At 43.5% G+C, this 12,633-nt stretch overlaps 1 protein-coding gene across 3 annotated transcripts in view; it reads right to left on the bottom strand.

Moving 5' to 3' along the window:
* APBA1 (amyloid beta precursor protein binding family A member 1) overlaps positions 1-12,286 on the bottom strand; it is a 215,519-nt gene extending 203,233 nt beyond the window's left edge. The window contains exon 1 of one of the 3 annotated variants that reach the window (XM_012736829.2): positions 12,069-12,286. The gene's annotated coding sequence lies outside the window, so the exon portion shown is untranslated. The remainder of the gene's footprint in view (positions 1-12,068) is intronic. The other 2 variants (XM_012736836.2, XM_076008642.1) reach the window with 2 other exon arrangements.
* Positions 12,287-12,633: the final 347 nt, after the last annotated feature.

Below are 12,633 nucleotides of genomic sequence, written 5' to 3'. Positions count from 1 at the left end.
TTGCCTAGATACATTCCTGTTTCTGTTGAAGCTCCTAGCTCTATGACTTTGTTTCGGTCTTGCAGCCACGGACCATGTGGTATTGGCACAGACATTTGCTGCGCTTGAACTGAGACAGTCTGCACAGGTGTGGTTGACCATGCTAAAAGGTTAGCCTAGTTTTGGGTTGCACCCGCTCCTACCCCCAGGTATTTTAGCAGACATGGCCTTTGTACTCTGAGGGGTCTCTCCCATTGCACCTAATAAGGCATGTCTCCTATCCCACAGCCAGCCTTTGCACACCTCCGAGTTGTGCTCATTGCACGAGGATAGGTGGTTGCTGGTGAAAGTGAGGCTCTGCAACCTTGATCGCACGGTCGAAGGACGGTGCTGAACGGTTGCTCAGCTCTCATTAAATTAATAAAACAGGGGGAGATGTGGGGCGCGGTGTCAACGCCATTACAAGTTGGCGCCTGTTTCCGGCTTTGCCTAGAGCAGCTAACAAGTTCAGCGCACGCATAATTGTCGGTTGCCCTGTGGCGCGAGAATGCAAACAAAGGGTCCTGATATGGGCTAATGCTTTGGTGGCTCGACAGTTGAGCGGCCTATCGCAGCTTAGGGGTTGTACTTCTGGGGTATATAGCGGCCTGCGCGCTGCCGGGCTGGGTCTTCCGCATCATGCAAGTTTAAAGGGAACCCCATTAAAGCACGGTCAGAAGAACTCCTGTTGCCGCGTCTTCCTTGCTGGCGAGGCGGGCGCGACACTGATATAGTTAAGTACTTAATTGGAAGCTGACTTAATTGTTTCTTCCCTTAACAAATTTTAATAAGGAGTATATACTGTTAATGACTTTGGCCCCAATTTTCTAGCACACTCCCTTCTTCCCATCCCTCAAATACCCACACACAATATCCTTATTATAGAGTAATATATAGACTATTCGGAATAACACACACGCACACCTGCTATCAATTCCAGCATCTAGTTTCTGTCTACCTCATTTTGAGAAGAAAAATCTAAATGTATATATTTCCTAAAATTCAACTTCCAAGCCTATAGTTATTAAGAAGTAAAATACAAGCTGTGTTTAAGGCTTTGCTTTTTAAAGAAGATGTGCATGATTCCTCAAAACACATTGGGGAAATACAGATAAAAAAAAATAAGGTATGTTCTCCTAGGTCCTCTTTATTTATAGCCAAATGCACAGAGTTCTGGCTCTGGTGTTAAATTTTGGGGAAAGCACACCAAAAAGTAGGGATATGTTGGCAGCTGAGGCATGAAAGCACTTCAGAGTTCCCTATAGTTTCAGAAAGCCCAGGGGAGCAAAGCTAAATGTTTGGCCACTTCAGTTATTCTCTAATAAGCCCTTTTCATGCTGAAATGTTGGTTTTGTTTTGTCTGTTTGTTTTTCCCTTCTGTCCTCCCTAACATTCTTTTCCTTTTACGGTTAATAGCAGAGGAGGAAAAACTTTAAGGCAAGAATCCCAAAGCCCTTATATTTAATCACAAAAATGTTGACTTGATCATTCCCAAAGGTTTACTCGAGAAATAAGCAGAATTTCTTTTAAAGATGGAAAAATAGGATATATAGAAAAGCAACAGATTCTTATCCTCATTTATTCAATAAATATTCAGCATATAGCATGTGTGTGTGTGTATACTATATACATGATACTATCCTTCCCAGTGTTAGGGGAAATTTTTTAAAAATGTGTGTGGTTGGGTATATACTTTGGAAAGATGAGAAAGGGAGATGGAGCATGAGCTGCTGGAATCCAAAGTGGTACCGAGCGCTGTGAGAGTTCAGACCAGGGCTCAGCAAGCTAAGGTCCTTGGGACGAATCCAGCCCACTGCCTGATTTTGTACTGCCTGGCAGCCAAGAATGGTTTTTAATAGTTTTAGATGATTGGAAAAAAAATCTAAAGGGGTATCAAAATTTTGGGACATGTGAAAATGAAATGAAAATAAAATTTCAGTGTCCATAAATTAACTTTTATTGGAATACATACAGCCACATTCATCAGTTTATATATTGTTTCCAGCTGCTTTTGCACTACAAGAGCAGAACTGAGAAGTGGTGGCAGACGCCATAATGCCCACAAAACCTATTGACTACCCGGCCCTATACAGTAAATGTTTGCTGAGTCCTGGCTTAGAGGAAGGTGACATTAGGGATTAGGATGACAGATTCCCTTCTACTCAATGTCATTATGAAGGAAGTGGCATGTCTCCCTTTTCGATAGCCCTTTGCATCTCCTTTGACCCCAGTGGCCCTGTGTGGCAAGAGATGGGAAGGGCAGATTTCGTCAGTCCTTTTACACCTGGAGAAGCTGAGGCTCGGCCTAATCTGGGGACTTGTTCATTGTTGGTGGCTAATTATGGCAGCACCATATTCCAACTCATCCTGAACCCCTTTTACCCCATGGGGCCAAGACTGGAGAGAAGTCAGTGCAACAACTGCTATGGTTTGGATGTGGTCTGTCTTCGCCAAAACACATGTTGCAGTGTGAACCCTGGTGAGGCAGTGTAGGCAGGTGGGGCCTGATGGGAGGTGTCTGGGTCATGGGGGCGGATCCCTCACAAACAGATGAATGCCCTCCCTCGGTGATGAGTTCCTGCTCTTGCAAGAATGGTTTAATTTCCTGGACAGTGGGTTGTTAAAAAAAAATCTGACTTCCTCAGTTTCTCTTTCTTGCTGCTTTTCTCACCATGTGACCTCTTTGCACACACCCATCCTACTTCCACTTTCCGCTATGAGTGGAAGCAGCACAAGACCATCACCAGAAGTGGCTGCCCAATCTTAAACCTTCCAGCTACCAAAATCCTGAGCCAAATAAACCCCTTTTCTTTATATATTATCCAGCCTTGGGTATTGTTATAGCAACACTGAACAGACTAAGACAAACACTAATGTGTGTGTACGTGCACACACACACAGACACACACACTGACAGCCCAACCAGGATGACGGCATCATAGACAAGAGAGTCCACAGGGGAGAGTGGGGAGGGAGGCGGCTGCTGGGCCCAGAGGACTAAGGAGACTCAGGACCAGGAGCTGTCTAGACCTATTCCTATCCCTGGACCTGAGGCAAACCCTCTTTGCCCTTTCCTTTAGTCACTGAGAGAACCTGAGGGCCTCAAAGTCCCATCTGCAATATATGTTCTCTCCTGACATGGTGACAAAATGTAAGAAAGACCATTGTGAGAAGTGACTGAGTTTGTTGTGAAGAGTACTTAGCGCACAATGCCTGGCCCTTTGCAGTTGTAACGTAAGCTGTTTTAGTCCCTGGCTGGGGAAGCTGCTGAGCTTTTAGAAAAGGAATTGATATGTTCTTACCATAGACAACCAGAGAGCCATAAAAGACACAGTCATACCTGAACCTAAGATTAAGTCAGACTTCCATATGACTGGACACTATGGAAACATTCCATCTGTGGAACAATTTCTAGCCCCTTTAGGATAAAACTCTCCCAGGTATTCGCTCAGGGGAAAAAATTCTCATATCTTCAAGAGATTTGTGAGAGAAATGGGCGTAAAAATTATTTTCACATCTGCAAAGAAATATATTAGGTTGACATTTAGAATTAAGGAATTGAACTGAACATCCAGAACTCTGGGTGCTGGGGGACAGCAGCTAGAGAGAGAGGCAGGAAGGGAGGACAGGAAAGAACCGTGCGGAGAGATTAGCCAGACCCGTGAGGAATCAGCCCAGTAACAAGGTCAGGGCCCAGGGACTCGACACAATTCACACAACCCAGCAAAGCCACTACCTTTAGAAACCAATCCATTCATCTTACTCTACTTTCCATGCTAATAATTTCTTCTTTGGGAAATAAAATGTCTACTCAAAAATAAAGTTTTCCTTTATAATTATTGTGACAGCATACACCCTTACTACCAAATATCCTAACAATTTGAAACAAATGAAAAACAAAAACTTTTGACATGAAATTATTTCATACTATAAGAAAGTAAAGCACTCTTCTGATGGATGTAAAACAATAGAACAGTGTTTTTTTCAACTTCATGTCAGGATCCATTAATGCTGAAATCAGTTCAGCGGGTTGGCATACACACAGAAGAGAATAGAATAGAAAACATCAGAGTGGATTACATATAACAAAGAACAAAGTATTGTTGAGTGAAACATGTTTTAGTGATGTGTGTATGTTTACACATTCATTTATATTGCGAAGCTATCGTGTAAATTGTATTCTCGCTAAAAATCATGGTCAAAGATGTGTAAAAGCCACTGTAACAGAGTGTTATCCATTTTAGGAAAGTCCAGTATAAAAATCCTAATTCACTAATAGTCAAGTTTGGGCGTAATTACTCCATGTGGAATTTTCTTAAATGAAAAGCTCTTCCTTCCTCTGCTTTTAAAATATGCTATAAGTTATAGGAAAAAAGAATTTATATATACTTTGTCTTAAAATAAAGTGTGTCTGCTAATGAACACAGGATTGATATCAAGATACAAAATGTATCAAAAGTCAACAACATAAATGATTACATTATTTGGAATGATGACCAATCAACTCCTTTGTGAAATAAACCATTGCTATTTTTTTCACACTAATTGTACACTAATTAATCCACCAGGGAACAGAAGAGGAGGCTGAGGAGGAAACCTGGTGGGCAGGGACTGGTTTCGCCACCACCATACTGCAACAACCTCCCACAATCCCCTTAAAGATACAAAAAGAAGACGAGATTTCTGTTCTCCAAAAAAGTGTGTTTCAGAAAAGAAAAAGTTGCCTTACGTTTAAATGCTCACACAATCCCCCATAGCATCAGGCATTCTTTTAATTTCTTTATTCTGAATGTCAAAAAGCAAAAGGCCTGTTACCTCCAAGATAATAGGAAGGGAAAATCAAGCAATTCATTAATGCTGGATGTGATGGCAACTGATTTTAAAGGGAGAAACCATGTCAGGAACATATTACCTGGTAGGACTGCAGATTTGATGCAAAGGATCTATATGTCTCAGAGGCTACTATTTGGAGAAAACAGCCTGAAAACACCTCAATCAATACAGATAGGGGTACTTACAGAGGTCAGGTGATTGAAATAAGATAAATTACTGAACGAATGAGTAAAGGAAGCTTTACTGATTTAACACTGATTTAAGTAAATATTCCTGAGGAGGGGCTTCTCAATGGCCTGTATTGGATGTCATTATACAAGTCATACAGAAGTCCTGGGTTGCTGAGATTGTGTAGAAAGGAAGAAACAAATGGTCTTGTGTGATGTGAATGGGTACAGGGTTTGGAATGAAGTTTGTAGCAGCAACATCATACAGAAATCCAAGAAGTGCTATAACCCAAACAAGTTAAACAGAAACGAATATGCCAAAAGTGACCTAATAATGACAAAGACTCTGAAGTCAAAAAAGCATATGGAACATTTGAATAAGTGATTTCATAAAATGTGAGTGTGGAAGGATGTCATATTCCTAAATTATTAATTTTATGTAACGTGATTTTTAAATATGTGTAAGTAAATTAGTAAATATAAGAAGACACTTCTCTCTTTATACTCCTAGAATGTGAAAATTCAAGTTGGCATTAAGAACTTAAAGAAGCTTTTTAAAAACCTGCTCACTGGAAAACTGGGGCTACCCCTTTAATTGGGGGTACCTTACACACAGGCACATATGATAATCTGCATCTCAGATAACTGAGGGTTGTCAGTAGTTCGCTTGTGAGTGAACTGAACTATAGGCAGTTGTTACAGTACATTAAAATCCCTAAATTAAAATACCAATAAACTGCTATCAAACCAATTCTTACCCATTAAAAAATTCTTTATGATATCTCTGCGCTACTTCTGAGTTCCACTATAGCTTTGACTGACAGTTCCTGCATACATAGACACCTTCCCTCCTCCAGCTGGCTCTGCCTCTCTGCTTCTCCACTCTCGGGCTGTCTCTGGTGCCGCTGGAGCTTGCTCAGCCTAATACTGGCAGCCCTAAAGTGCTGGGGATTTAATGCCCCCAGGGGAAATGGTGGATAAATACTCCAGTTTCTCCATTGCTTGGTGGGCAATTCTAAGGTGCAGTCTACACTGATCCCAGCAGAGCCAAGCCCCATTTGCCCGCAGTGGTAACCTGCTCATTAACTCACCTCTTATTGGCTTTCTTCCCTTCCCTGTCTCATTTTCTCTACTCTCTCACTTTTGTTGCTTGGGTTTGCCTCCCAGATAAACCATGTGGACTCAAGTCCTTGTCTCAGGGTCTGCATGCATAAACCACTTCAGGATCATGTGGTGATTTTATGTTCTCTTTGAAAAACAGCTAGCCGTCTGCAGAAGTCAAGGTAAAACAGCTTTACCCTCATTCTTTACACCTGAATTTACTTAAATCTTTGGAAATGTGTCATCCATTCCTTTCAGTAAGTATTTAATGATCCCCAAAGGGTCTTTCCGTGTGTTGTAGGATATACCCAGATGAACAAAACAAAGTTCTAGCCTCGAGGACCTTACACTTGAGAATGAGAAATGAAACAAGGAGACGGAAAAGAAACTTATATTTAAAGAATATTCAGACCACAAAAGAGTGATATGGAAGTTCCAAGGACAGGGTCTACTTCCAGCTGACTAGCATTCATCACTACCCAGACAGAATCACTCTTTGTTTTATAACTTAAAAATAAACTTCTTTAAAGACATCCACCCTTTCATAAACCCAGTACTGATTCACAGGTCAGCCCAAATATGGTACGTTGTGTACGGCCTTATGTGGGCGACCACTTCAATACGGAAAGGCAAAGCATTTAATTGCATATTCTCTAAGTGGCTGCAGCACCTACCAGGTGTGATACCACACAACGTCCAGGTGAACCGAGGAGACCAATGAGGCTTCCCTGCTGTCCCTGGATCGTGCCAAACGTGTTCCCACCTCAGTCCCTTCACTCTTGATAATCCCTCCACCTGGAAGACCCTTGCCCCAAATATCTTCAGGGCTCACTCCTTCACATCTTTAAGCTCTCTCCACTCAAGACCTTCCTTGACCACCCTACATAAAATAACATTACCACCCCACACATTGTCGTGCTTTATTGTCCCCCTGTTTTATTCTTCTTCATAGCACTTACCACCACCTGACATATTATGTATTTGCTTATTTATTTGTAGTCTCCTCCCACTAAAAGCCCTGTGTTATTAGGGACTTCCCCCTCCCCCCCCCCAGCTGTATCCCTTACACATAGAATAGTGTCTGGTCCAGAGACGGTGTTCAATGAATACCTGTTGAAATAATGAATAAATCTCATCATTAGAACCTCAAAAACATCACTCACCACAGTTGAAGTTCCATAAATTCGTCTGGAATCATGACACAACCCCATAACTCACGGGTCTAAAGGGTATACAATCATTTTGTGGAAAAAAGTAGGATTTTTTTTTTTGGTAAAGCTTCAATGTATATACCAGGCATGAATAAATTAAATAGTTTTAATTCTATCATAAACTTATATAGACCACAGGATGTGACTCATTAAATGTCCAGTGTGTAAGAAAGTAATCCTTAAATTTTAGATCTTAGATACTATACTAAGCTGACTAAAAATATGTATTCATGCATTCATGCGATGAACATACATTGAGTGCATATAATTGGTACAGTGTTGGTAAGATGCTAGCTACATTTTTCTTTTGAAAATCAACTTTACTCTCCACTGTAAAGTCATATCATGCCTTGATAGACAGGGAAATCTCATCTTTTAAAAAACACTTATGTTTTTCCCCATTATTTTACTATGAACTTAACTCAGTGATCTCTCAGACAGAATGTTCACAGGAAATACTTCAGATAAAGTGTCTTATTCAGATAAACATTCTTCTCTATTCATTGCATTTAAGGAATCAAGAACCGCTGTACTTAGCAACATTAAATGCTCACTATTCCAAAAATTACCTAAGTAGTTGTCAAACTCCAATTTTCAGGAACTAATTCATTCCACTACAAATTCATGCTCTTTAAACACAGGAGGCCCTCATAGTTGGGTGATAATCTGCTGTTCACCCCTAATTGAACCTGCCCACCCCTCTTTAGACTTTCCATTAAAAACTGTGGCCAAATTCCTTTCTTTTCACCTTAAAATTCCTATGCTTCTGTCTCAGAACAGTCCTCCCTTTGCTTTCATCTGGGTATTCTCCCATCATTTTCAATACTCCATCAATTTAGATTTTCCTTTATATTTTCAGTCTCTCTCCCTCTCAATAGATTCCTCTCCTCAGTTAGTAAAGTAGGCTCAAGTCTCCCTAAACTAAAAACACTACTTTCCCTCTACTATGCTATTCATTTGATACTTCATACTCTCTCACCTTCTCCTTTACATCCCAACTTACTGAAAAGGAAGTCGTTTTCACTGCTTTCCATTTTCCTTCCCCTATCCCTGCAACCCTTTATCCCCAGGGGCCACTTCCACCCATCTCAAAGGTACAAGGAAAGCCAGGAGCTACAGGCAGTGGCTTTGCCTTGGTCACTCCCTTGGTCACGGGGTGTGCTGCATGAATGACGGGCTCCCCTCACCCTTCCCAGCTTCCATGACACTGTGCTACTCTACTCCTATCATTTTTATGCAGCTGGCCCTAGTTTAATATGGTTCTTATCTTCTTCTTTCTCTGTTCCTCTCCAACATATAAACATTCCTCAAGGATCCTACCATTATCCTTTGCTTCTTCTCTCCCCAATTTTCTTTATCAGTGATTCCTGGGACATAAAAATGCTTCTAAGTAGATGATTTACAAATCTCTTTGTAGCGCTAACCTCTCTCACTCCCCAGTACTTACTGAATAAAATCCACACTCCTTACCTTGGCATACAAGTTCCTTCAAACCTTGCATACACCTCTCTTTCTTGCTTTATCTCTCATTACATCTCTTGGCATTCCCAGCACTCCAGCCAAAGCACACTATTCTCTTTACCCTGCGTAGCGCACACCTTCCTATCACCAGGCCTTTGCTAAGCTCTTCCTTCCCCAAGAATGTCCTTCCTTCTCTGCCATCCCAAATGCCACCTGTATAACCCGAGCCCGAATGCTATGTCTTCCATAGCATATAAGCTTCCCTGATTCTTCCATCAGGAGTCATTGCTGTACCCTGTGAACTCCCACAGCACTGCAGGAATACTGCTTTTTCAGCACTTAACCATTTTCTGCCATTTTTATAGTTAGTTAACATACATGCCTCTTTTCTCCTTCTAGATCATGAACTATCCCTGGACAGGATCTAAATCTCGTCATTCTTTGAATCTCTAACCCTTCTCAACATTCCCTGTCCCCTGTCCAAAGATATGCAGTGCCTGAGATGTAGAAGGCAATTAACAAATATTTGTAAATTAATTATTGTAATCCAGAGGGTTAACTTTGGATTTTAGTGCTTGAAATTTTCTCAGTTTTAGCAACAATTACTTCTTCTGTGTAAAATAAAAATCTTATCTCCCCATGGCACCACAATTTATCCCTTTTGGTCCCACAGGTCAATTTTCAAATGTCTTTTACTCCCAAGTCTTCTAAAAAAAACAAACTTCTTCAAGAAGCTCAATAATGGAAAAGAAAAGCATTAATGCTATCTTAAGTAAAGGAAAGACATCCACGCAAAATAAATGGCTTGCTGCAGGCCACAGCAAAAGGTACAATCCTTTACCAGACTGAATTACAGGATTTGAGCTGTATCATTAACCTTATCAGTCCACTCTTTAGAAAGGCCAGGCACTGCATTTTCAAAATTATCACCTTTACATTAGAAAGGAGATCACTAGCTCCGAGTCATCGATTATGCTACTGTATAATTCCTCTTTCTCCAATTTATTTACCTTGGTAAATTCCTAATATCTTTAAAGTTTCTTATAAGACATTTACATGTCTGGTTTTACTTGCAAATATAAAGATGATGACTTTTTATTTCTTTTAAAGCCAAAACCTCTTAGAATGGCTTTGAAATTCCATAAGTACTTTTCTCAGAAAGATATTTGGCAGAGCTAATAAGTGAGTAAAGAACTAAGATTCAAAATTCATTTTTATAAATCTATCCTTAAATCTTGGATGAGATTCAACAACCTCATATTAAAATTTTAGAAGTCTTAACTTGAAGAACATGGGAAAATTTACTTTACCTTGACAGCTCAAGAGCACCTGGTCTATATATCATCATTAATTTAAGAGAAGAGAAATGGGAAGAAAAATGCATATGTAGATAGCCCCTAGTTTTAATTATTTTCAATGTAACAATGATATCATGCAATCTTTGCCAAAAAACAAAACAAAATTTCTTAAATTTAAAAGAAAAATCTCTGTTGCCAACATGTTGTATTATTTACTTGTGTAGTCATGACTGCTACAGGATTTTCAAAGAGGACTGGGGCAGCTAGTTCAGGTTCTGACGGCAATGCAGTAGAATTTAAGGTGTTATGACTATAATATGGTAAGCAGGTTAATCTAGTCATACAACATTTTAATAAAGAAGTATCAAGATAGGAAGTGTAAAGTGCACTCATTCCTATGAATACCGCAGGAGAAATACAGGCAACAGGGAGTCAAACTGTCGTGGACACACATGAATGTGCCATTTCCCTTCCTATCTCTGTCCAACCCTATACAAGCCTATCTTTATCACGCAGAGACAATTAAGCAGCTATAGAGAGTCCGGATTCATTTCTGTGTCCTGGTTCTCACTGGGTGAGTTACTGCCAATCTGACATTTTCTAAATTCCCTACTACTGGGCTACATCGGGTAGGAAAGCAGGGACTTTACTGACCTGGGACCCCATAACCGTGGGTCTTGGGAGATTTCAGTTCCCAAATGATACGGCACCACCTAGCCATTGTGAAAGCTGAGAGAGTGCATGTCACCAGCAGCAGAAAGTATCCCATTCTCTAAAGAAAACGCCCTGACTGTAATGCTGAGCAAGGGGCACCAAACATTTCTCAGTACGATCTTTTTCTTCTTTATTAAAGACCTGTCCAGTCTCTCTCTATATACACATCTCCAGAGTTCATACTAAAAGAACCAACACAAAGACCACCCATCCTTCAGCCACAAGGTATTCAGTGTTTAAATATGGAGGAGAAGGTCTAGTAGGCATTCGAAGTTGTGGGGACAGGGAGAGGATTCTGGCCATTAAAGACCCTTCTCCTTCGGATCAGACAAGAGAAAAACAATAGAAACTGCAGAGTCAGGGAGTCCAAGACTCTTACAAAACACAGTCTAATGAGAAAAGAAATATCACCGGTTGGAAGCTCCCTTCAAAACTGGGGACACCAGCAACCCCAGAATGTATGACCGTTATCTTATTTCACAGCCATGTGTCTAAAAGCGACATGCCCACTTCCACATCCCCATGTCATGAGGCCAGAGGAAGGGGAAGCGAGAAACCCTACACTGGGCCGTCCACACTCCGGAGCAGAACAGAGACTGTACTCAGAGTTGTAGGGTCAAAATAATAAACACTGTCCCACGGTCTTAGCTGGTGACATCGAGTCAGGGCGCAGGCAGATGTCTGGGTTTGGGGCGCAGTTTGGGGACCGTGGATGCAACCACATGCGTACACACACCTACACAGGATCTCACAAACCCGCCCCTACCCCACCGCTGCCCTCCACACTTCACACACCAAGTGCATCCTGCCCACCTCGCCGTTTCCATCTTCACATTCTTTCTCCTGGAGAGTCAGCTGAGAGATGAGGAATCCTAGCAGGGATTCCTGGAAATGTCACCCCCAACAGCTCCGGACTGCCACCGCCATCCCCTTTCTGTACCTTTTACACACACACAAACACACTCACACACAGTCCTGCCATGACTGTCATCAGGCCCCATCGCTGTCCCCAAGCCCCCGATATCTCAGTGTGCAGCGCGCACCAGACGTCTCTTCCCCCAACGCCCCGTGCCCCCGCCTCGCCGGCTCCACGGCTAAAGGCATTGCCCCCTGGATGTCGCCTGCTGTCCCCGCTCATCCGCACTATTGTTCCATGTAGCCCCTCTCGCGCCCGGGGGCGCCCTTCAGCGAGGACCGGGCTCCGTCGGGGGCGGCATCAGCACCGGGCACCCCCTACTCCACCCACCCCTCCCTGGCGGTGGTACCTTGCCTGACAGCTGGGTCCGCGGGCCCGCGGGAGCAGGCGGCGCTAATGACAGCGTCGGTGCCAAGCCTGGGAATAAAGCTCCGCTCCGGCCGCTCCTACCTCCAGCGCCACCATCTTCTCCCGCCGCCGCCACCGCCGCCGCCGCCGGCACCGCAGCCGCCCTCGCCCAGCTCCGGCTCGGGTCCGCAGCCGCCGCTCGGACCCCTCCGGTCCCGCGGCCCCACCCCCTTTCCCCGCCCGCTCGCTGGCTCCTCGTGACGCGCGCCGGAGCCCGGCCCGCCGGCCTGCGAGGGAGGGCGCACGGGGGGAGCGCGCGCGCGCACGCCGCCTGCTAGTAGCGCCCCTGCCTCCCACGCCCACCCGCGTGCGCGCGCCGCGCGCGAGCCCGAGCCGGCAGCGCCGGCGTCCTCGGCGGGCGGACGGCAGGAGCGCCCTTTCCTTTCCCCCGCGGGGGTGGGCTGGCCGGGCGTCCGCGCCTCTCGCGCCCGGGTTCCGGCTAGCAAGCCCCGCCTGCGCTCCTCGGCCTCGCGCTCTGGCTCCCGACCGGGCGCACGGAGGGGGAA

This window comes from Microcebus murinus, chromosome 12, assembly GCF_040939455.1.
Source record: "Microcebus murinus isolate Inina chromosome 12, M.murinus_Inina_mat1.0, whole genome shotgun sequence".
Taxonomy (NCBI): Eukaryota; Metazoa; Chordata; class Mammalia; order Primates; family Cheirogaleidae; genus Microcebus; species Microcebus murinus.
The sequence above is the reverse complement of the archived record's forward strand: the minus strand, read 5'-3'. Positions and strand labels throughout refer to the sequence as shown.